At 39.2% G+C, this 26,590-nt stretch overlaps 2 long non-coding RNA genes across 3 annotated transcripts; one reads left to right on the forward strand and one right to left on the reverse strand.

Annotated features, from left to right (window-relative positions):
- Positions 1 to 9,247: 9,247 nt before the first annotated feature.
- On the reverse strand, positions 9,248 to 22,925 carry LOC119018251. 2 transcript variants are annotated; one of them, XR_005074694.1, is made up of 4 exons: positions 22,789 to 22,925; positions 12,467 to 12,573; positions 10,669 to 10,895; positions 9,248 to 9,370 (listed from the first exon to the last, which is right to left on the reverse strand). It is a non-coding gene; the product is annotated as an uncharacterized LOC119018251 (long non-coding RNA). The 2 variants fall into 2 exon arrangements; XR_005074695.1 differs by lacking the exon at positions 22,789 to 22,925 and adding an exon at positions 20,564 to 20,672.
- On the forward strand, positions 9,364 to 15,191 carry LOC119018252. Its single transcript, XR_005074696.1, has 3 exons — positions 9,364 to 10,573; positions 14,642 to 14,753; positions 15,073 to 15,191. It is a non-coding gene; the product is annotated as an uncharacterized LOC119018252 (long non-coding RNA).
- Positions 22,926 to 26,590: the final 3,665 nt, after the last annotated feature.

Genomic DNA, 26,590 nt, shown 5'->3' on the forward strand with positions numbered 1-26,590 from the left:
AAACCTCTTTGCCTTTTGAGTTTTTGGGAGAGTGGTTACTTTTATTGGGTTAAAGGTTTAATACTTTGAACTTTTTTCAATGTCTTAGTGGGCTGATAGGCTGTTACCTTGGTATCCCTTCATGTCCAGTTGGTTGAGTAAATTGGTCTAATATTTATGAACAGATTATTTTGTTCTTTGGTTAAATAATGGTGCATTCCATTTACGTTGGAATTTTGAAGTCAGACATGGGAATGACATCATACCAGAGTCGACTCTGTCCAGTCTGTCTAGTAAGTTCTAGCCAGGTTAGAGATTGGTCGCTATTCTACACAATACCAGTTGATTAGAAATGCATTACTGTATTTTGCACATATAAACACCAAAGCAGCATGTCCACATTTAGAAAGTGGACCGGAATGATTTAGTAAGACACAAATAAGACAGATGTACTAATATAACAGTAGATTCTACTGCTTTTACAGCTGTTGATTCATGAAGCATGCCACCTTGGATTTTGAGGTTTGGGGTTGACAAGGTGCTGGTTGGAAATTAAACTTCAGGGTGTTAAAACTTGAAAATGCTGACTGGAAGCTCTGCCGCGTCTCCTCATAGCTGCCCGCTGTGTTTCTCACAGTGGTCATGACAGATTTTCGTCATTCAGTTATAGATTCATTTGTCAGAAAAAAAACTCACGAGGGAGAGTAATGTATGGGTGGGAATGTCTTTGTAATCTTTATTTTAAAGCTAAAGCTGTGCATGGCTGAGCTACTGATTTAATTAGAGTGATACATGCACACAGAGAGAGACCATGAAAGAGACAGCATGTCTGCTGAGTTTGGGTTCAGATAGACAGTCATGTGCATGTTGTGTGGCTTTTCATGAGAATTAGGGGAGACGTTTGGCAGTCCTGTGTTATAATCTATAGGTTCTTAGTGGAAAGGGGGATCAGCAGAGGATTGTAAACCATATTTCAAAGGAACTGAGCAAGATAAAAACTCCTCAACATTCCTTTGCTCTCTTCTGTTCCCCAGCTGTGAGTATCAATCATTCTCTAATATTCCCAGCATGTCTTCAGGGGCTCTCCGCTCAGGCCCTAGAGCCCAGCTTATGGCATCCTTTAGATCTTTCTCTCTTTCATGTGAATGCACACTCTGACTTCAACATTTCCGCACAGCATTAAGATTTAGGGGTGTCTAAGACATGCCGAAAAAGGGGGGCAGAGGTTTCTTTTGTGCGTGACAAAAATGGTCCACAAATTTGAGAGGTCGTTAGCCAGGATGACCTGGAGAGCAGGTAGTACGCGCCTGACCTTGCAGTGAGGAGAATTTAACACGCGCAGCTCACTCTGTTCGCGGAGAATAGAGACCCAGCGCCACATTTCTCAGAAAGGTACAATGTGATGAAATATTATAAAAGCTTAAGTGCTTTTAAAATGTCTGTCACGTCCTGATGTTTACTTTGTCTGTTTGAAAAAAAAAAAAAAAAAACGTGTTTACCAGACTGAGCCAGCGCTGGATGTGTTTTCTCCAATCATGAAGAGGTCACAGCAGGGTAGATGTCTTCAAAGACACAGCCTCTCCTTTTGAGATGTACTGTATATGTTGTACAGAGCAGCCAGAGAACTTCATGCTTTTCTTAGCAGCTTTCTTTAAGTAGCCAACCACTTGATTTGATTCAGTGTTTCATTCTTTATGCATCTGCAGTATGGCCTTTTTATGTTTCTCAACTTCAGGTTTCTTTATGAAGCCTTTCAGAGCAGCAGTAGTTTATTTTGCAGGTCTTCTTCAGTGCACCTGTGCACAATGTCTTGGGTTTTTTTTTTTTCCATTTAAAGGTCTGGTGTGGCGTTGATGGTAATTTAAGTCATTCTTGTTTGATGGTGATCGAGCTCAGCCATAGAAAAGTGATTTTGATGGATGGTAGGTTGCTTCTGGTGGTCCCAGGAGGACCTCAGTTTGCCTGAAGTCAATCCAGCTTCATGCCTAGGCAACATGAGCATTTTGGCGAAGGTCTAAGAGATTCAGTCGTTACAATTAAATATTAATAAAGTAAACACTTCCTGCCCCGCACTTAAAATCAATGTTGACATTTTAAATATTTAACCAAGAGCATGATCTTCTCCTAACCTTGAACATGTGGTTTGAGTGCCCAAACATCAACCAACAAATGAGATGTTTTACCACTGAGCTTTGCAGATATGTAGTATCAACAGCTGTGTCATCGCCTTAGGGGTGTCACATCTTTTATATGACTTTCTTGTACAATACATAAAAAAGAAATGTGGAAAAGTAAAGAGCTTCGAAGCTTGAAGAGAAAGGGCAGAAAAGAGCAACAAGCAGCTTCTCTGCATAACGAAGTAATGGCTGACTTTTTCAAAAGATCAAAAATGTAGCACATCTTCAGAGGACAGAACAAAGTGATGTCTGCGGAAGAAAAAAAAGTGCCTCAGTGAACCATCAGCGTTGTGTTCTCTGAAGATGTGCCACATTTTCTGATCTTCTGACAAAGTCTGCCAGCGCTTCATTAAAACTGTGTATTCTGTACGGGATAGCAAAGAAGCTACATTGCTGGCATGCAGTGGCAATTACTGGGAAGATTTCAATGAGCTTGAATCAATCAGTATTCACACTTATTTTCCTATTGAGACTCTAATGTGTCATTACGGCTGATTATTTTTTATGGGCCACTCCATGCAAGGGGTAGCCTTTAGATGCTCAGTGTGTGTGGGCGAAGCATTGACAGTATAAAGTATTGGACAGAGTTGCGGGGACTGAAAAGTGAAGCCGATGAGGAGGATTCTTAAACCTGCATTCTTTCAGATTCACTGGTATCAAACATCAAAGTTTAACTGTTTATTAACTGCTGAGAAAATGACCCTATATCTCAGTTAATATCTTACCTAAGTAAACTGTTTCATAATAGTCTAGACTCTATGGTCGCAATTGCTAGTTTGAAGTTTTCTTCAACATGGCATGATACTCATTTTGCATAAAATAATAATAATGGTGCCACTCAGAGTAAAATAGATGATAAAGCAGGTTAGTGGTGGAAAGAGTACTAGAAATCTGTATTCAAGAGTACAGTTACATCACTGAAATGTTACTCAATTACAAGTAAAATTACTGGTGTAAAATAATGCTTAAGTAGAATTCTTCTTGACCGCCACTCAGTGTATTAATTACTTTTTAACCGTTGATGTTTAATGTATTATCAATAGCATTAAATCATGGGGCTCTTTGTTTCTCCAAAATCCTCAGTCTATATTACTCCAGACTCCTGCATTGTTCCGCTCAGTGGTCATGGTCACCTCCCCAAACCTGCGCCTGCTGCAGAGGTTGTGGTTTTTTTGTCCATACGTCTGGGTTTTCATTGGCCCGTTTGCGATCGAATACCCTTACTGGCTACAAATATCAAAAGTTTAGATATTTATTCGCGTTGTACTTGGAACTCAGTTTTAAGTTTGATGCGGACTGAGTAGATTACATTGTGTCATTTATACTTACTTAAGTGCATGTCAGATTACAGGTTTGGAAAAAGTGCAAGTACAAGTACCCAAGAAGAGTTACCTAATTAATCTGAGTAGTTGTATTGAGTTTCTTCCTGCTTCAGGGCACGATTGACAAGTCACCGTCGCCGTCACAGAGAGTCCTCAGGTTCTCACCCTCAGGCTTCGCTCTCTTGCTCAAACATGGTCACTTCTGGCTCCAAACAACGAGGCTTCAAAACAGTCCGGAACCATTGGTGACATCACTGTGGGTTTACACCTGGGGCTGAGTAATCAATTCAAACCTTTTAATTGTTTTACCTTTGTAAACATTTGATGGAACACAAGAACAAACTCTTTCTGAAATCAGTATATATAATAGCACAATTAATAAATATATTAAAGAGCGTGGTCTGTACCTGCTCCAACTGAAAAGTGTCATGAGATGGCTTTTGCTGTCAATTGGTGATACATCAATAAAATTGACTTGATGCAGCAACAATAGCATGAACAAAATACAGTATTACAATAAAACACCATTGTTCACGCCAAGACTCCAATGTGAAGAGCTTAACAGTCCGCTGTTTATAAGTAGTCTTAAATGAAGGGAACTCTGAACATGAGGACATAAATCACCAACACCACAGGCTGGCAAGCATAACAAAGCTGAACAATCTGAAGATGTGAGAGAGTCATCTGCTGCATCAGCCTTTATCTCCCTGTTTGTTTGTTTGTTTGTTTGTTTGTTTGTTTAAATTTCAACTACCTTGCTCACTTTCATGTTGTGTTCACGCCCCTCGCTTTGTTGGAGCTGCGGCGCCACCAGAGGAGGTGCGAGTTGACAAATGAGCGAGGAAGACACAGCGTGAGGTCATGGCGAGGTAGCGAGCTACCTCTCGCTGGGTAAATAAATAAGCCATGGTGCTGTCAGCGGTGCCGAATATTCATCACAATAATGGCCACCTTGGGGTTGGTTAAATGTTCCAAGGAAACATCAAGGTCAGTCCGTGTGCCCTAATAACATAACAAACTTCAGGAAAAGTATGATTTGCGTCTGCGCGCACACCGGCGGCTCGGTGCGTAAACATGTTGGGGAAAAAATTAGATCGTTTAAATAATTAATACCCTATATCAGCAGCTTCTCCTTGAACTTTTAATCCCTGCATTAAGCAAATGTGTGCTCATCTCTGCACCAGACTCCACACAGCAGGTCAAAGCAATGAATCCGCAGCAAATGTATCGTTAGAGTTATTGATCCTATCCATACGACACATTTCCCCATGTTGCATCTTACATAATAACAACAAAAGAAGGACTCTCAAGAGAATCTTAAGTCGCCGTTCTGTCAGACATTCATATTGCTCTTGTCACACAACCTGCTATGATTCAAAGAAGCTTGAAAGACCATGCAAAATGTCTCCCTTGTGCCATGTTTTCTGTGTCCTTGACTGCCCCATTCGCTGAATAGCCTGCAGGGACTCAGGCACGGAGGTGGAACATTGTATTCATTTAGATTACTTAAGTTAATATGCACCTGAAGCACAGTTATGCTCTACTAAAGGGTTGTTACTCACCTGAAGCACTGTCTTGATAATGCTGTGTAACAACATGCACAATGGGCTTTTATGTAGTGTATGTGAATACATCCCTCTGCAGCGTATGTAGGGATAGCATAGATTGTTTGCATGCTAAATCTGACTTTAACCCTGTGTAAATAATTCAGAATGGAAATTTGGTGGAATTTGAATCTGGAATCTGTTATTTTACTAAGATATTCAGCCACAGAAACACAAACCACATATATGTTGGATTTGCATATTGTATTTTGTGTTCAGAATACATGTATGTGGGATCCTTGGTGGCATGACAACTTCACGAGGCACTGCCAAGTGAGAAGCTGCTGTTTGAAATTACTCTGTCAGGGAGCTTTGCAGTGTCTGTGGCACCACAACATGATACTTTTTGGAGAAACTGGGGTATTTTGCCATCATCGTGTGGCAATAAAAATGGATATTGTTAACGAGACATCTGGGGATTTGAGACAAAACCATGTACTTTAAGGCAAAACATGGTCTTTTGTGTTATTACAAGCCAACAAGGCTGTCAAAATGATACTGGGATATTTTTTAGGACACCAGGGGAAATTACCAGCCATTTTTGTGGCAAAAAATGGTGTATTTTCAGGAAAACCTAGAGTTATTTCCAGAAGTTTTTGTGGGGACCAATACCAACCAAACAGGTAGTTTATGCTAAACCATGATTTTTTTCCTAACCACAAACAAGTCGTTTTTGGGCATAAACCAGGACAGAATATAACAAAAAAAAAACAAAAAAAAAAAACAATAACAATAGCAAAAAATAAATAATATTATTAAAAAAGGTAAGAAATAGAATAGACTTGGATTAATAAATGTAAAGTTGTTACATAAAGAAGAGTTATGTTTTCAGTTATCTGTGGATTTACAGAATGGTGCATGTACTCTATATGTATGTTGCAGATACATATAGTGTCAGTATTTATTTTGGGTTGGAACATTTCCTATACAGTAAGTGCTTAGTTAAAAAAAAGGCATTATGTTCAGTCGAGCCGCTCCCTCACCTGCAATCAAATCAACATTCAAGTACGAAATACCATAATTCCCATCGAGGTGGTTTGCCCAGGTGGAAAAACAACTCAAATCATTCATCAGCTTTTTAATAAGTTGAGTTTTAAAGATGGAAATGCAATGGAGGCCCAGAGTAAAAGCAGCAAGGGCAGTTATTAATACATCAAGTAATTAGCATGGTCCCGTAGTGTTATGAATGAAAGTAATTGCATTGGACCCATTTCCCACCTTGCCTCTCTCTTAAATTTTATAGAAATGGAAATTCCACCGCGACCTTTTAACCTTGTGCATTATTCAGGTGAGCAGTATACCCACTATTTCTCTCACATTGTAGCCCAGGGCCCAGGTTTTTAGCATGTGTTGAAACCTCTGCAAGGCTCCGGAGAGTCGAGCTGGGGATTTATTACCCTTCACACACCCTTTTGGCTTCTTGAAAAATACCTCCCTTTGGATTAAATGTTAAAGACTAAGGCGCTCACATTTTGTAAGGAAACTAAATTAACCTACGTACCCTAAAGCTCTCTTCTTCTACCTCACACTAAAAGCCAAAAAGTGCATAAAGCATAATGTTAATGTCAGTGATACAGGCAGAGAGCAGAGGCTTTGAAAATCACCCACGCAAACACACCAACTGCTCTTTTACATGAGGCTATATAATGTAACTGTATGCATACAGTGTGCATAATAAATGTACTGTACATTTTATAGTAATCACTTCTAAGATTAAAGCCATATAACTTAAATTAGGGCCCACTTGGCTACGTACTGTTTGTAGCTGTACAGCAGTATGGCGCCAGTGCCCTTCTCGGAGTTTTCTTTTATTGATGTTATTACAAGAGAGTGAGTATCCATAACACAATGTCATTGTGATCCTATTAACCTTTTGCATCTGTGCACATGGTGAAACTCACATTATGCGATTGTTCCTGCTGATTTTAAAAGCAGTGCTCTTCAGTAAAGTACCATAGTGCCGCTCATCAGGCTTAAATTATGAATTATTTTCTGATCCTTAAGCATAATGTCAAGGGGCTGCCGTTCACTTCACTGCTACCGAGCTCAGTTTCATGTAATGTGTTTCACCAGGTTTGATGTATGGCCCCCTGTCACCATAAGACTCAATTAATAAGGCGCCCTGTGGAGATTGCTTTAACATAAAACATTTTTTTAGTTAACATTTAATGTGTCCCATCAAAGCACTTCAAGTGTAAGTCTCAGGCCTGAAAAACATGTTGAATGCATTCTATTTCTTTACACGTGGCTGATAACCAAAAGTCTCATCAGTGGAATAAAGCAAAACCACCAGCAGGAATGTGATTGTGCGTCACCAACCAGGATGCTAGAATGAATGTTAGCTTTGTATTCAGTCATCCAGGTCATGGTAATACTAAGTGTTATAATGGAGGCAAGAATCTGAAACAAGACCAGTTGCCAGTGCTTAGCTAAGACCTTCTCTGCAAGACCACAGATAAGTTAGAGCTTTATGTTTCTTTGTTACAAATGCAAGTTTGTTTTGGGTCAGTTTTTTCTATTTGTCTCACAATGCTGTGCTTATCTTTTCATTAGGTTTAGGCACGAAAACCTCTTGGCTGTGGTTAGGAAAAATACCGGTTTTGGTTTGCACAAACACAGTGTGAAATGTCCTGAGGTCTCCTTATAAACACCTAATTTTGTCACCACAAACACAGCTGGAGATGGCCCAACTTCTTGTAAAAAAAAGTATCCCAAAATCTGTCCCCAGTTCTCCTTGAAAATATCCAATGGTGTCACGCTACACGTTACAAATGCCGAAACACTGTGTGTGTGTGTGTGTGTGTGTGTGTGTGTGTGTGTGTGTGTGTGTGTGTGTGTGTGTGTGTGTGTGTGTGTGATGCAAACAAAACAAACACATAAAATCAATATTCCAGTGCACACATGGATATGACTGACACAGTTTTATTAACAATTCACATAAAAACAAAACATTAACATTGACATGAAAAATGCATTGTTTCGGACGCTGCTTCATCTGATTTGTAAGTAGTTCTGCTGTGCGTGGGCTGATTTTAGGTTTTTGGGTTTTTTTGTTTTGTTTTTTCTTTTCAAAATGAGGAGCTGATTTAAAAACATTGCTCCATAGTTGCTCCTAGTGGTCTCTTAATCAATTCCCCTGTATATAAAGCTAATCTAAACACCTTCAGCACAGTGGTTTGGAATCTGCTGTTATTTTTTGGCTTCAGCGCTGGCTTTTTTAACAAAGACGAAACAGTATAATTCAGACCGATGGCACCATCCTTCTGGTTACCTGTGTGTTAAAGGTTTGAGCACCTTGATGTGGTTACACAAATAGGGCATGTTATTCTTACTTTAGTATAAAGTGTGCAAATTTACTCAGTTTGCAGAATAACAGCCACAGAAAGGCATAAGAGGAAGATGTCCCTGTTGATGCAATGTTGTGGAGTTTTGCCACACCAACAGGCCTGTTTGTTCCAGCTTGTTAAGAGCAGTATTTCAGACTCTTAACAGTAACAGGAAACTTGTTTTTCCTGCACGGATCCCAGTTTCTTTTACTAATGACTGGTGATTTCTTAGGTTCCTGTTTAACTGGAGCCTAGAGGTATCTTTGTCTCTTTCTGCCCTTTCAATTGTCAGTCTTGTTGAACAGCATTTTGTTCTCCATGGACAAAACATTACTTTTGCAAACCCTTCGTACAGAATAATATCCATTTGCAAAGAGGGCCTGCTGCAACCTTTAGGCATGAAACTCAATTCAAGAATATTAAGTAGTCCTCTCAGTTATCTGACTGTACTGAGTCAAGCTTTTGTGGCAGGCAGTTCCAAACTTTTGAACAGAGCCTTGATGTAAATATTGCACTGATCTGAATAGGTCAGTGTAGGTGTGCCCTCTCTGGCACACTGTGTTAAACAATCAATAAGACAGTCTGACTGTCAGACTCTCATTTTTCAGGAATTTTAAGACGGTTTTGTTTGTGAGATTCACCTCGACAGCTTGACAGCAAAATGCCAGGGTTTTATTTTATTAATTACCTTCTGCACAAACATCATAGTGATAATTAGCCTGCCAGGATGTACAGTATGTGCAATGCTATATTGGTATTCATATGCAAGCATAAAGTGTTTCTCATTCAGGAGACAAATGCTGTTAATGTGAAACATCAAAGCAGAAGCAGCATGCAGTTGCAGAAGTCGGGGTGAGAAACCCGGTGTAATGTTTGCAGCCACAGTAGGGTGTGATTTCAACAACGCTCTGTTCACGGCTAGCGAGGCTCACGCCTGCAGTTCTGCCAGGGGTGACTGACGGCTTTAAGAGAAAAATAGAACGAAAAATATATCATTCACAGCACAGACTCAACAAGAATAACTTGATGGGCAGATACAACATTTGTGCAGTCTAAGAGGCCACCGCGAAATGCAACTTGTTTAGATTCTGTTTCATATATTGTGTGTTTGTATCCATCTTTGATGCCGTCTCGATCCTACATTCCTGATGGCTTTAATGAATGAATAAAACATCTCACGGCATGTTTGCCCCTGTGTTTTATTGTGGTTTTCCCTCTTTGGTTACTCAAAAAAAGGCAGTTTGGGGAGCAGCTATGTTTACCATATCTCTCATGTTTTGAAGTTATTGGTACACAAGCCCAGGGATAAACACAAAGCAATCCCATTTTTCATTCAGACAAGAACTCTTTGCTTGGCCTTGGCTTTATGAAATCCCCTCAGTGCTCCATTGCATTGAACATCTTCAACGTCTTAGTTTACAGAAAGCAGGCTGAACCTAATAATTGACTCTGATAACAAGCTTGAAGACGTGTTTTCATTTATTGGTGTTGAATATTGATGCGGCAGAAATATATGCTGCCCTGACAGGAACCCACATGCCTGTAAAAATATCGAGCAGAGTGCACAAAGACAGCTCCTTCCCAGATTGATGCCACTTGGCCTGGATTGTTGAATTCACTTTTAACAGGCTTACTCCAGTTTTCTCTATGCATTAACAGTTAATTGTTAAAGTAAGGGTGAAAGTTATATAATTGAAAGGCCAAGTGTGTAAGAATAGTAGCTGAAAACAACACAAATTATCTACATAATGTAAATACGTAGCAGTTTTGACATTATGATTGTGTTGTAGACATATCTACTGAAGTCTCAGTGTTAGCCAGCTAGCCCCAGCCCCGTTCCAGAGCTCTTGTGGTAACGTTGTAAACACTGAAACTCGCCCTGGTGCAACCCACTAGCTGTAAGGCTTAATTGAGCTATTTCGCCAAGGGCAGCTACAGTTAGCAGCAATTAGCGGTTACTCCGGTGATGTGCTGCCCCTGTATTAATTAAATAACATTTTATGTAACGAGAATCCAGCTTAGCTAGCTAGCAAAACCAGTTCTCGTGAAACAAGGATCTCTTAAGATTACTTTGGCTAACAATGGCTATCATGGTCTTTGGCATTTGCAAATACAGCTATAGCAATATGGCTACTGCTAGCAGTCTGGCTACTGTCAAAAAAAAGGTAAGAATTCTGATTTGAATTTGAATTAATAGCCCAATGTAAGTGCTACAAAAACATCCAGCTGTATTAATAACCAAGAAGATTGTGTTACTTACTGAGCTTGTAGAAAAAATGCCTTTTTTAAACCATCTTCTAGCATAGATGGTTTCAAGTTCCAGTGGTAAGGGAAACACATAGCACCACCGGAGCGGTCTCCATCGAGTTAATGCTCATCTTAACACACATTTTACTTTGGCTTCCATCACACGCCGTCTTCATCTTCTTTGTCTCTGGGAACAGCGGTGCAGAGCTTCCAGAGTTATCTGAGCTTTGTCACCATTACCTGGGGATAGAGATCAGTGTAAAACAGTGCTTCTTCCTTATTTTTTGTTGCTGACAAAAGTAGCACTTCCCATGTGCCATAACGCGACCTTCAAAACCCAGCCAGATGCCAGATGGCAGACATAAGGCATAGTGAAGCCTAACTGAAGCAAACATATTGTTGTCAGTATACAATATGCAAACATGACTTATGAATATGACTAAAGTTTTTATTCACAATTATTATTGTTTTTTGTATATCTTGAAAAAAAAACAACAACACAAACATCATGAATATTTATTTTGATGAATGGCTGTGTTCACCCTTCAGCATAAGCATGTCCAGCTGTTGAGCAGCAGTACTTCGACAAGAACACACCACTTGATTTCACATCCCCCCAAGGAAGTGAAGAGGCGAGGGGGATTTCTGGAGGGTGGCAGCCTTGTCTTGACGTATTCCATTGAGTGCAGCCATTTTTTATTTTATTTTTTTTTTTACTTTGCAGAGCAGATGTTGTTATTAGCACCCGTTCTGTGTTGCTCAGGTGTTAAATGTCAAACAAAACATTGTTCCATTTGTCTCATTGAGCATTTTGGCAGTAAAAATAGCACAAAAAAATGCACATCTATTTCAACATTTGGACTTTAAATTCACGTATAAGAAGGCAACAACAACTTAATGACGCGTGCAATTCTGAATTGTTTTTCAATGAGTGAACAGGCTTTAAGTGGGATTTTTAAGTAGGATCACTTACATTGGCAAACGCAAGTGGGGGCACCATGGAGCGCACAGACAAACCCTCTTATATACGATATTTATTTACATATTTTCAGCTCACATTTAACCCATTAATTAGTTGTTGTTTGATGTTGATGGGTGCTCTGAAAGGGGATTTAATCATGTTGGTCCATCTCCTCCTTCAGTGCTGTTTTACAATACCATAAATCTGTGCAACACATTTAACAATACCTGAGAATTAATAAAAAGCTCTGTATTTTCAGTACTGTAATCTCACATGCATCTTAAGTATATCCTGTGATGAGTGGCAGCTGAGTTTGTGAGCCACAAAAAAGAGTCTGCATGTGTGTGACAAGGAAACGGGAAGAGCTGAGGAACACTGGTCTAAGCCGCCATAATCTCAGGCTTCATTGCATCTTGTCAATTTTAGCAATTCTGTAAATCCAATTTGAATTAAAAATGTTGTAATACAGCTAATGCCAGCTGGTTACCTGACTTCTGTCTCTCAGGAACATTAGAGTGAGAGGAGAGGTGTGGGGGCGGTGTTGGTGCACTGACAGAATTGGATGAATTTTGCATATTGTAAGCAGGTAAAATCTGATCACCAGAGCACAGAGTGTGCTTTTATCTAAATCCCATACTGTAAAGCTGTTCCTTTGTTGGATGTGTGTGAGGATGCTTAACTATTGGATCTGGATTACCATACGTGATGTCTGATGAGATGTTTCCATCACAAGTGTGGGAGGGCACTCCTGGCAGAGATATATATTACCATCGCAGACAGAAGAGCTGTGGGTGGATGGGCCAGAGATGCAGAGATAACAGGAAAAGAGAGATGTGAGGTTTCTGCTTACCTGTTGAAACTCAGTGCACGGCATCTGATGAGATGATTTGGTCTCAAGTGGGCACACAGCTGCAATTTTCAGCTTTGAGGAAAGACTCGCGGCTCTTTGCCTTGAATCTAACGAAACAGACAACTGAATAATTATCGTATTCACAGGAGGTAGCGCATTCAACGGGAAAGGCCAAAAATAACTGCTTTTTAAGTATAAAAGGAAATAAAAGTCTATAGCCAGAAAGACAGCTCAAAGAGCTTTGAATGCTTGTTTACTTAATCAAAACAGATTTTTTGCAGCCCAACATAAAATGTTCATATTTAACATTTAATATTGCAAACCATGGTCATATTGAAATATCTATGTGTCATGTAAGCTAGACTAACATTTCTCAAATATGTTTCATATCATGATTAAATAATGTTAATAAGGAATATGAGCTCAGGACAGCATTTTCAACATTTGCAAGCATGGAAAGACTGGACATTTTTAACAAAATATCATTTTCCAGATGTTCTGGTGGAAACAAAAATGTGTTTTAGGCAAGACACTGGGACATTTTCCAAACAAAATTAGCGTTTTTAATTAAATTTAGGGACATTTCCAGCGTTTGTGCCAACAACACAAGGTATTTCATGTCAAAACAAAATCTTTTTTACCAACCTTGATCAAGTGTTTTTAACCTCAGCCTCATCAGAAAGTATGCAAGTTGAAAATCTAAGGGCGCATCAAGTTGCGTCGGAATAAGTCAAAGGTTGTTTGTCTTTCTTTTTTATTTGTCACCTTCAGAAACAATCAGGGTACTAATGTTGACGATCTGATCAAAGCCCAACTGAGGCTAACAGGCAAGGTAACAACTGCATCCCCATTTTTAGCATGTAGGTGTTCTACGTTACAATTAAAGACCTCCTTCATGAATCGTAAACATTGTAGTTCCTGATTTATTCTGTGACTTAAACAGCAGGAGGATTGAAATAACATTACATGAGCAAGTTTATATATCCACACTTGAAAGTTAGCATTTTGATTTATTCAGTGAATAAAACATGGTGTACAGGAGGGAGGAATAGCATAACATTAGCAAGTCCATGCACCCACGCTTGAAAGTTAGCAATTCGATGTTTATCAGGTAACATTTAGCATGTCAGCACATTATATGCTTTACATATACAGAAGCAACAAAGGCCAGGTTTTGTTTGTTTTATTTCTAAAACTAAAATGAGGTATTGTTTGTGAACAACAGGCACTGTCGACCAATTAATAACCCAAATAAGCGTCCAACAATACATTTCAACAGACAGTCAAAGAAAAAGAGAAACATTTTTTGCTTGGACTGAGGCCATCCAGCTACAAAGACCTGAGCCAAAACTCAAATGAACATCTACATTGCCTTTTTAAGATGAAAAACCACCCCACAATGAGTGACAGCTCAGAAGAGATGCAGATGCTCTTAGCTACTGTTTCGCCAGTGAAATCTAGGCAAAAAAAATCATCTGGTTTCCATCAAGCCTGTGATTGATAGATTAAAGTGAGCTACCTGTTTATTGGGTACACCTGTTTTGCTTGATGCAGTACAACAGCCCTTAAATCTGTCCTTGTAAAGCTCGTAGTTTTTCAGTTCGTATTGACCACACGTCTCACCAAAGGACAATGACATTTCAAGTCTAAATAAAACTGACAGTGCTATAAAAGGCACTGTAATTTTGCTCCATTAATATAAACGCTAGATGAAAAAGACAGAACGAGGAGGGGTATACTTGGAATAAATTAACCTTCATGTAACATTACCAAACTGTACAGTTATACTGCTGTCTCTAGTTTAAGGGCCATGTGCCTTTCTTCTGCACGTGGCTTTTTCTGATTGGTTTCTTGAGTTTGAGATTATTTTGTCCTTTGTTAAATCCATGGTTTGAACTTCTTAAAGATTTGTGTGCAGGTGTGCACACCTACCAAAGACCATAACGATACAAAACCTCTAATGAAAGCATACACCACCAAAACAAATCAGAAGTAATCCTATTTGAATCTGCCAGCGTGCGGCCGTTTGTCCACTAACTGAGAGACCTTCCAAAACATCACACCCAACTAAATAAACAAATGAACTAACAAATGAATGACCACAGGTCTTATTGAGTGTTAAATTGAGCAGCAATAACATCTCAATTTGTACTTGTACTTGCTTGTTCATGACAGACTGTGAGGGCATGCAGGTTTCAGTCAACAACTTCAATCAGCCAGACAACCAATGCGAGGACGGAAGGCAGACGACGCTAATTGCACAACAAGGAGCGGAAGGAACAATGAGGTTGTTGTTTTGTTTGTTTTGTTTTGTTTTTTTCCTCTGCGTGTGTCTGTGCAGGAAATTCTCTGTGTGCAACCAGTTAGGGCAAAGTTGATCAGACAGGTGACAAACAGCTTCAGAGAACAAAAGTAACACCCAGGTGTTTGCAGGATTCGTGTCAATTCACCTAAATACATTTCACAATATATCCCTCGTGGTGCTTCGCCTCTGCTTTGTGCCTTTGGTAGAAAACAGTACCTAACAATAACAATATTGACAAGCAAGGTGTGTGTGTGTGTGTGTGTGTGTGTGTGTGTGTGTGTGTGTGTGTCTTTTTTTTCAGATCTACCAGGACATTGTTTCTGCAAAGGCACATCACTGTCAAGGTTTACAAATGTCATGTTTTGATGCCTTTACTATCACAGACAAAATGTCACTCGCCCTCTTTGTACTCAGCTAAAGTTGCAGTGGTGGTTAGATGAAAACATCAGCATAGAAAACCATCTGTGTTAAAAATGATTATTAGGATTATTTTCTAATTTGGGGTGAACTTTTAATGTGTGGGCAACCACATCAAGACAAGGTAATATGTGTGGTCTGGGTATGTAATTATTCTAAACGATCCTAAAAGATAATATTCATTTGGCTTATTTATTAGACATGGTCAGTAACCCTAAGTATTCAGATCCTCTCCTTAAGTAAAAATGTTAATACCACACTTTAAAATACTCTGTGTTCATTTTATTAGCAAAGAGTATTTAAAGTATATAAGTTAAAGTACTCATTTATGTAGAAAAAACATCCCTGGCAGTGTTTTACTACTATATATGATGTTTTTAAATTAATGTTACTGCTGCATTAATGTTATATTTTACTGCTGATAAGAATAAGGATATTAAGGCCAAATTACCTTTAAATACTTTGGCTGCAGTGTAATCCTTTGGGGCAGCTGGACCAATTCCAAAACCTCTGGTAAATATAAACCATGTACACACCAAAGCATGTAAATACACGGCCCGGGTTTTAAAATACACATTTGGAGATGCATGGTTTTCCGGAGGAAAAAAACTTTATGTGAAGTGCAAGTAGTAACTAAAGCTGTCAGATAAATGCAGTACAATATTTGTTTCTGAGATATAATGGAGAAGAAGTACTACTTCGTACCTTGAAATACTTAACGGCAGGACTCTAGCAAATGTACCTAGTTATCCACCAGTGACTGTGTTTACTGCTTCACAGACAAATGCAACTGTTTCAGAGAGGAACTCAATCTTAGAGCATAAGTGCTGATAACACACTGATGTTTGACAGGAAGGTTAGAGTTATGAGAACTCTCTTGGCAGGGTTTTATCTCTCCTACTTATTGATATTCAACAAGAGTGCAGTTGTTTTTAGTATTGTTGTTTTCGTCCTGATCCACAGTTGACAGCACTTTAACTACAAACAAAAAACATTACAAAACGTCTTGCATATTAAATGAATCCAGAGATGGCAGGAGGAAAACAGCCCATCTTGTAAAGCCATATCAAATATCCGTTATCAGAATTCAGAACAAAAACTATCATCTAACTAATTGTGCCACAGTTTAAGAATCAATTATCCACAACGATGACAATCACATAATTTTAGTGTTTAAGACACAACCAAAGGATAGCGTGTTTAAAAAAAAATTAGCATGTCTCTGTTGTGAGGCAGTTGGGGGGTGGCGGGGAGGGGACATAATTTAGGGAGTTAGGGAGTTGAGTTGATTCATTTTTGAAAGATGACTCTCGGCCCCTCAAGAGGAATGCAGCCAGGGTGTATAAGTGATATCTGCTCCATGGTTAATTCAGTACGATTTTCCAAGCACAAGGTCACTCATTGTCAGTATCTGACAGAGGCCCATTCAGAAGAATGAGATGAGCTCAGAGAGCTTTCTCATTCTGGGGCCGCAGCTCTCGACTCATAATTATCTGGATGGCGCAGGCCTGCGTGACATTGTCAAGGAATACAAAGCTGTAATCTCTGCCTAGTTCTTCTGTAATGAATTAACGCCAATGGCAGTGAAACTGCAATGCATCACAGCCACAGATAGATTTCATTTTAGAGAGTTATCAGCAGTTCTATCATGGGAATGGCTCCAGCAACATTGACTATTTAGAGTGGAATGACCTTTTCACCAGTAAGGTCTATGCGTCTGGTGAGTAGTCAACCTTTCATTCAAGCCCACAGGAGCACTGTCAAATTCTCAGACATGTTTAAAGGTTTTACATCCATGGAATAATAATGAGTTTACTGCAGACAGCACATGCAGAGACAGTGAGCAAATAAGGCTTTCACCTGCAGATTGTTTGTTCATCTGTCTGTCTTTTCATTCATTTATTCATTCATTCATTGTCAAGTTATGTAAAGTTTACATTTACTTGTGGAATGATGGTGAAGTTATTATAACTGTCTTTTATTGTAGGCTAATAAAAGAAAGGTATAACAACTTCACCATCATTCCACAAGTATTCAAAATTAAATGACCAAATGTAATGCATGTCCTCTAGATTCATGTCTAGATGTGCTTCTGATATGACAAAACAACAGTTGTCTGTTTCTTCCAAAACTGTTAGAAAATATTTGATTTATATCACGTAACTTGATTTTAAAATTAATTTCAAAAAATGTAGGAATCACTGTTAGAGCACTACAAAGCCAGGCCAGGTGATTGTGGTCTCCAGCCGGCAAACTCTGTTCAGATGGGAATTTAGGTATTTGTGGTGTTTTATGTTCATAACTTGTACATTTTATCTTGTGTGTGTTCTGTTTTGTATGTTTTCTCGTTTACTTGTAAATTTGACTTTCTTATCTCATCTGGTGTTTTGTCTCTGTTTGATTCAGCTTGATTTTATGTTTGACTGTGAAGCACTTTGTGAGTGGTGTCTGTAAAAAGGTGCCACAAATATAAAATTTGCCTTCTTGTTTTATAATTCTAAACTAATGATATGATAATTAATAATTGATGATGTTTTCCTGCAGAAGCTGTTGCTGTGGGTAGACTGTCTCATATCTTTGGTAACTCTGTTTCTGAGCCCCTAACATGGTTATGATCATACGGTCATAGTTAAATCCACACATTGTTAATTAGGTTGTTGTACATCAGTAGTGTGGACATAATAAAGTGGGTAGGGGCAAATATCAGAACGAGTAGCTCCCTCTGGATGGTTCAGAAAACAACAAAACTTTACTCTAATCCAGTCTTTCAAACATGAAAATTCAACAGTGTTATATCATGATATCCAAAGTCTCAGATGGTGTACCAGTCCCATATTACAAGAACAATATATATTATAAATATTGCCCAGCCCTAACAGAGAAACTTTGTTTGCATTTTTCCTTCAAGTCAAGTCATTTTATATATATAGGTCATCTCGAAAAAAAACTTTCCAATTGGAGCAGATCTACACTGTATTCCTTTGTTAATTTATTTAAGAGGCCCAACATTTCCTCTCCTGTCCTGCAGTATGATAAAAATATTGAACCACTAATATACAAGATCCCCTAAAGATCCTGTTTTTTTAGCTGTGAAACCCTGACAGCAGGAGATGCCAGTCTCTGCTATAACATGCATGTCATAACCACACACTGATGGGAACTCAAGGCTGCACTGAACATGTTCTGAGTGTATATAGCACACAAGGAGACATACTGTGTTGTTTACTGTGAGTAGCCTCAGCTCCTTTTGCCAGAGCTTTATGACAGAGCTTTCTGCAGGAGATTGACTGTGTTTAGTTGCCGTATGTTGAGCAGGGCCGAAGAACTGACCGGCATATGTTTTAAGTCTTTTCCTGCACTGTCTCTCTGAGTTAAGTCCAGTTATGCTGCACAACAACAGCTTAAACAGGCGAGATACAAGAGATGTGGACATAGATGGGCCAGAAACCAGACAGTGGCCATGATGAGAGGTGTTGTGTAGGAGTTTTTGAACAAAGCAATGGGTGAAAAATGGTCAATATTCTTGCAGACTGCAGCTGTAGTCAAATCTAATGGAACAATAGCTGAAGTGTGTGTGTGTGTGTGTGTGTGTGTGTGTGTGTGTGTGTGTGTGTGTGTGTGTGTGTGTGTGTGTGTGTGTGTGTGTGTGTGTGTGCGTGTGTGTGTGTGAAGGAGGATGACAGTGGGCATCTCCAGAGCTCATCAGGAACCCTTGTGATTACTGAATAAAACACACAACCTTTTAATTCTTCCCAGGGATTACTGTTTTAGGTTAATCAGGTTATTTAATTATTCACATACAAGCATGAGACCTTGGGTTTCAGACAGTGACAGTCCTCCGTGGATATCAAATGTATTGTCCTCTGTCCTCAGCTGTTTTATTGATGGCTGACTATGATTGGACTGACTGACTGACTGACTGACTGACTGTGACAGCTAACTCTCGTATTGCAGGGTTCTTGATTTTGAGAGTCGCAGTTGACTTTGCTCATTGTGAATTTATGACAACAGCAACATAAATTACTGCAGTTGCAATGAAAGTCACACGTGGATTATAGTGTACACCACAAAAGTTCTTCATAGTGCTGCACTCAACGATGGAAGTTAGTTTTGTGAAGAATGAAAAAAGGAATGAAAGAAGTTAAAACCCTTCATGTTTTTTTCACTTTTACACACCTGGCCAGTGTTGTGTGAACTGGGCTTCAAATACAGATACTGTGCAAATACTTTACCAAATTATCTGCCAAGAAAACATATTAACGTGTGAAGTATTAAATCATCCCATCCACTCCACACAACAGTGAGTTGAACTTAAATAATTGATAATATGTTAGTCGGCCCCCTTACAAATGCAAACTCAAACAAATGTTAAACAACAAATCACCACAGTAACTGCTAATTGTTGCCAACTGTGCTCTGGGTCTTGCTGGATAGCATGCTAACTTCAGTAGATATTACTGCAACATTATAGGGAGACATCATCATGTCAAAACTGCTATTTATTTACATTTGATTGTTAATTTTAGATATCTTTTTAACTTTTCAACTGCAGTTTTTTTACATATTGCCCCTTGTTAACGTTTTTTGAGGAGTTGAAGTTTTTCCCCTTTGTGCAAATTTATACTAAGTATGTAACTTGCATGTTTTGTAAATTGTAGTAATAAGTACCTTTCATCTTTGTTTACCAAGCAGTTATTTAAAATAAATATTTGCCCAGCACCCTCCTAAACTGATTATTTATTTATTTGCTGACACGGTAGGCGAATTGAGACATAGAGCCGTCACATCTTTACAAAACCCCCCTCCAGTGCCTCATTTGGAGCCACCTTCCTGATGTATAATTCATATGGGAAGATGTTCAGGGGACCCAACTCTGGTAATTAAGTTGTGTAAATGACAAGGTCATTAACAAAGTTTATATGGTAATGCCGTGCCCCAAAAGGAGATGGGCAGCAGGACCTGTCGTGTTGTGGATGCTGACCTCAGCAGACTGCCCAACGGGGGCTGACGAGGCTTCCAGTGTTGCATTAGTAAGGGAAATGTTAAACAGCGGTACAGAGGTATTTACATAGACAACACCTAGTTCTGAGGACGTAGACTGTGATCTCAAATTTATTTATTTAACTTATCTTGTCTGTGATTACACAGCGGGTTTAATTATATTTCTCCCCATGTATTTCCTGTTTTTTAAGATGTTTGATGTTTTACTATCACACGGCACCCTTATATTTTTCATCCTGTTTGCTTTCCATTAAGTTAAACACATTCAACTAGGTGGTCACACAACATAATCCTTTCATCAGAAAGATTACAGGAAAGATGCTGCAAGTGCCCACTAATAAGAGTTTTCTTTGAACATGTGCCTTTTCATGTACCTTTTGGTCGGAACCACATGAACGCGGCGAACAATGGCTAAATGTGCAGCTTGGGGCGAGGCGGTGCTCCTGGATATTGATGATTACACCTTTAATTCACAGGTCTCGTTCCCTCATCCCTTTCCCTCTCCCTGGCACTGATGGCCTTGCTTTGACAAATCTAAAGCAACAGAGGGGCGACAGAAGAGCAGATACTGCAGTTAAGTGGATGTAAGTCAACCTGCCAATGAAAGGCGTTCCTTAATTGCAGCACTTGTGCGACAAATCAACATAAATGGCCCTGGAAGTGTGGCCTTGAAAATCAAAGTGGCGTTGTTGAATCGTTCGTCTAAACACAGGATTAACAAATGAGGGTTTTGGCTGTACATTTAGCTAAATGTAATTGTGCAGAAACACTGAAACACACACTAAATTTCATTTGATGCTTAAATATGATGACGGGGGTTGGGATGGAGCTCACGTTCTGCAATTCTATAAATCACCTTGCTAGCTCTCCCCTTTAGGCATTTTTTAAAATACTTTTCATTATTGCTCATTTCAGACAAATTAGCTCTTTTAACAAGCTCAGACTATTTTTCCTTTCCATCTGAAAACATGAGCGCATTCAGCGAGTTTGAAAATGCATGTGGGGCCTGATGAGCCTGCTTAAATTGAGTTCTATCCATTCCTGCAATTGTTTTCAGTTAATGTAACAAAATGAGACAATAATGAAGACAAATGGCTTACCTCATTTGGTTAAATATGAAATTCATTTTGATTACTCTCCTGCTTTGCAAGGATTTTATAATCTCTCTAAATTAGCCATCGCCCGCAATGTCCCTAATAATGAAAGTATCAGTCAAAGTCCACACCTTTGTTACGTAAATTAGGTTAATCATGAATTATACTGCTTCTTTAAATTGTTTCACGTTGTGAAAACAAAATCAGATGTAATCAAAAGGCCTGCATTTGCCACTCATCTTATTTGTGGCATCTTACATGACATCCCTCTCTTTAGATGTACTGTCATACTGAACACTTGATGGAACATGAGCCCTTTTTAAACTATACAAACTGCAGAAAAATTAAGAAAAGAGCACATTTTATATGCTGGCTCTCAAGTACATTCACCTGCATACAAATTCTCTAGCACAGTCTGTGATCGTGTACATCTTTTCAATCCCTTGTAGTGAATGCTAATTACCTGTATTACCTTTGTCAGATTTGATGCTGAAGCCTGCCTAATCCCAGTTTCCCCTCTGACAAGCTCTACACAGTTTACAGAGAGGGTGATACAGAGAGATAGAGTGAGATGTATGTAGAGGCTCGACAGAAACAAGATATTAAGTGTGTCCATCACACCCACACATGCATACGAGCACTTCATACGAACACCCTCACTGACGCAATGCATTGCCTGGCATCCTACCCCTAACCATCATAACTAAATGTCTAACCCTCGGTCTAACTTTAAACTGACTCATCATGAACTGAGATTTTGTGATGTGCAGTCAAAACATTTTAAGACATCTTCTCACCCATTTTCAAACAGCTAAAATGCAGGTCAAACATGAAAGAGTCACAAATCAAAGTTGTGTAATCATGTGGCGGCACTGGCAGTAAAATGTGTTGTGCCCGCCTCAGTCAGGAGCACAAAAAACGAAGGGAGGTCCACACAGTGACCGCTTGCAGTCTGGAGTTTTGAAAAATAGTGGACCAGAACATTTGAATGATACAGTTCCCAGGTCCTTCCTTCTTCCTCGCTGCCTTCAAAGCCCCTCCCACAGAGGAGCCTGCCGTGCATGAGCTGGCCTGTAACCATGGTAACAGAGGACGCCAGATAACCAAGATATTCAAGATAACAACAACAACATAAGCCCTGAACCCGAGTAACAAACAGTACTCTTCACATCGCTGTAGACGAAGTTACCAGCTAATCATTACCCAGCGCAAATTTTTTTGTAGCCAAGCAATTCAATCACTTCAGAGTGTGCTGAACACAAACTAATGTTATTATAACTGCCCAGTCTCTTGAAAGACACTTTTGCTAACCAGTAGCCATAAACACAAGGCTAAACACCGGCGTTAGCATACAAGCTAACAAGCTAGATTTAGCAACAAGCTATATAGATCGACTGCAACATCATACGGCCATATGCGCTATTGCGAGTATTACTGTAACCACCGCCACCATAACCTTGTGGTTGAAACATAGTATTAAACATTTATAAAGAAGGGGTCCTTACTTGTCCAGGAGAAAATCCGCTAACTCTGCGTTATTCTTGAGTCCTTACAAATCCTGCAGCTTTGAAATGACACTCAGATATTTATCTTTGTTTTCTCTCTGGCACAGTCCAATGCACAAGCCTGGTCCTGATGCAGGTAGCCTAGTTGAAGGGTGATTGTTGCCAGTCACTCAACTGGATTATTGAAAGCACACAAACACACACACACACACACACACACACACACACACACACCCTTTTCCCTCAATAAGAACAAACAGGGCAACAGGGCAGCAAAGAAACCTCAGTGGGACCTAAACTGACCCAAGATGCTTTCACTCATGTGTTAAGAGCCAGTGTCCGCACCCTGTGCACAGGTGATCTGAATCTACTACAATCAATCCAGAGGGATTTTCAAAATACAGCCAAAGTAAATTAAAAAAAGATAGCAGGTGCTACACAATGGGACTGCCACAGTTGTTTTGATGATTTGTTCATTTGTAGGTTGAAAGGGAGACAAAATGTATTAATGTGAAGGCAACTCTCTGAAGTCACTGGTAGATGATATGTGGTCCAGGTGAAGATATAACTTCAACATTTAATGTTTCACATGAAATTTCATCTGTGTGCTACCAACAACAAGCTTCCAGGACATACCAATGGCAGCAGTTTTATACATGAATGTAAAATAAAACATTGCACTGCTGCTTTAAAGTGTATGTATACAACTACTTTACAGGGCATTACAGCTTTGACCACAGCGAATCATACTGTAACTTGTCAAGCAAACAAATATGAAGCAACATCCTTTGGACACATAGTGGACATTGTGGCTGACAGGTAAAATGGCTGGACATTAGTCAGAAGATTGTCAGTCCCATCCTTGACCTCCTAGCTATATTTGTTATTGATTTATATCCCAGTGAAATATGATATAAATGTGAAATGTCAGCTTCTTCAAATAGTCAGTGAAAAAAAAACGTTCCATTTTGAGCCAGTTTTAAATGTCTGTTCTGTCTGTTCGCACTGGGAGCTCTTTAAACCAAGTCCTGACCTTCAGATAGTTCTTCGATGTCATGAGGACCAGCCCAAAATGTCCTCACCTCCAAAAAATTGTCCTCACCCTAGTTAAAAACCTGTTGTAGTCCTCGCTTTGTAGCAAGTACACACAAACACTAAATCAACACTGCACATGTGGTGAGCAACATGCTGAATGGGTCATCAACCTTTTATATCTGGTGAGCTGTTCAGAAACTACAAATGACGCAAAAAACCTCAAGAATCTTGAGACATTGTTGTTTGAATATTCCAAGACATGATATAGTGATGCTCTCTGATCATGAGTCACAGATTTCATGTCATCCAAGATGCTGTAGGAATTAGGTCATATTTGGACTACGTACATGCCAAAAATAAGATGTATCTGAAATGTAACAGAACAAAAAATGTCTTCATGAACTATGTTAAGTCCATATTTGATCTATGGCACATATCAACAAAATTCAAATACATTAGAAATGTCCCATATTTTCCAGAGAATCTTGAAGAAATTCAATCATGACGTTCTGGCCCTTTACCCCACATGTGAAAACTACGACTGTCACATAATGAAATAAAAAATACATATTAACCAATCATTTTCATAAGCCTACACCTGTATGAAGCTGTATAATGTTACAACTATCAAGTTACAACTATTTTTTATCAATTTTTTTTTCTATCTCAGGTAAGAATTTTCACTTCGAAGTGAATTCGTAAATGCAAAAGAACATTTCTGTTATTTCTTGCAAACGTTGGTGCTGAAACGCGGGATTTGAAGGATGTGAAGGATGTGAAGGATGAAAAGTCCAATAGTTTGTGGGACAAACACAAACACAGAAAAGGAAAACATTGAAATTGACTGTCATAGAAGAAAAAGGGGATTCTCAGTCCGCTCCTGGTGAACATAGTAAATCACAGAGGGATACTGACGTTCTTGAAGAGTTGATGGGACAACTATTGATAAAAGAGGAATGTTTGGAGAAAATAGATGAGAAAGAAACTGCAGCAGCCCATATCAAAATGCTCCTGATTAGAAAAACTATGCATTCCATGCATCAAATGTGTGTCCTCTTGTGCCTGTTGTCCTTCAGAGGGACCTTATACGGATGCGAAAATTGCATGAATGATGTGATAATCTTCGATTCCACGTTGCTCAAGGTAGCACAGTATTTCCTCCCTCAAGCTTGCACACTGTCATGATGACATGATGATGTTATATCATGCTGATGTTTATATTGAAAATGTCCTGTGAGTGTCCAATTTATCTCTTTGCAGAGAGATGCCAATATAAACACTTGTAGTTGTCCACTCGTAGATTTTGGACATGTCTGGACTACATGGTAGTCACATTGATACGGACTGCCAAACCAAGCCGTATATGTTTGCAGCATGTGCATTTGCATGTTTCAGGTTTGAATGCATTAAATATAGACACAGTTGTCTATTGATATGGAAATGTATGCAATATGTTTATGATATTACCATTATTTACTATCCTGTCAGCTGTTTCTGAGTAAAAAAGGCTTGAATGGAGACAGATAATCCATTGATAATTATGTTACCATCAGAATAACTTAATTCATACTTCTGTTATGAGCCACGGACTCATCAAATCAAGTATGTTTGAAAAACATCAGCTTAATTAATAAAATCAGTCATTACAATGAAGTGAATCCATGTCACAGTTGGGCTAACAAGACCCAAATATAGACACCTGGAAACAGACTGAGGACGAGCATGCAGACAAACTGCTTTACTCGGAAATTACTGTCAGGAACTCAAAGCAACAGAATATCCAAAACAACCACAGTGACAGCTAAGACAGGGCTTTAAATACCCAGTGGATAATGAGACGGCAGGCAACAGGTGAGGCAGGAGAACATGAGGCATGATGAAGGAATTAGCAGCAGGCTCGCAGTGCTGAGCGACACACTGATGTGTGCAGAGGACAGATGAGGAAGGGCTTGAACTGCATTACACACAAAACAATCAAAACCATTATGAAAGAGTTCACTGATTTACTTCACTAAAAGACTGTTTTTTTTTGTTTGTTTGTTTGTTTTGTTTTTTTGTTGTTTTTAAGAGATGTCTGCACGTATCCACCAAATAAAATCCTGAGAAATCCTCAACAGTTGGTCTGAGCAGGCAAAATTACCGCACAATTTAATGCACAAACTAGTACAAAACTGCACGGCACCTTCTGATGCATAAACACACCTTCAGCTGCTGATGCAAATGGGTGCTGCCACATGTTAATTAAATTTAACTTCATTGTTAACTGATTCTGAGCTGTTTGTCACACACATCACATCTCCCACAACCACCTTGACGCCTCCCACACCGCCTCGAGTGTTTTCTTAACTGGCAATCCTTTAGGCAGACTGACATTTTTAGTGCCTTTTCTTTTACAAACGACTACTGCAAAAGTTATTAGAATGCTGCTTTTTGATGTGCCTCCACTGTGGTTTACACAACTCAACCCACTTGGTTAGTGTTCAAAAAAAACCACACATCAGGGTTGAAATGAACCAAAACTGACCAGTGGTACAGCATTCTTTGGTGTCATCAAAACAGTGACTTGAGTCGACTCAAGTACAAGTCAAAATGACTTGAGTCCACATCTCTGCCTAAACCTAACAAACCTTTACTGTAGCAATGTCACTCGCTGATGAGTTCCCAATCTACAGTAAGCCACTATAAATACTTATTATACCTGCATTGGGAGAAGTGTGTGCTCACGGTTTGTAATGGTTGAACTAACCTCCAGTGTGAACCCAAACCA

Source organism: Acanthopagrus latus, chromosome 4 (assembly GCF_904848185.1).
Source record: "Acanthopagrus latus isolate v.2019 chromosome 4, fAcaLat1.1, whole genome shotgun sequence".
Classification (NCBI taxonomy): Eukaryota; Metazoa; Chordata; class Actinopteri; order Spariformes; family Sparidae; genus Acanthopagrus; species Acanthopagrus latus.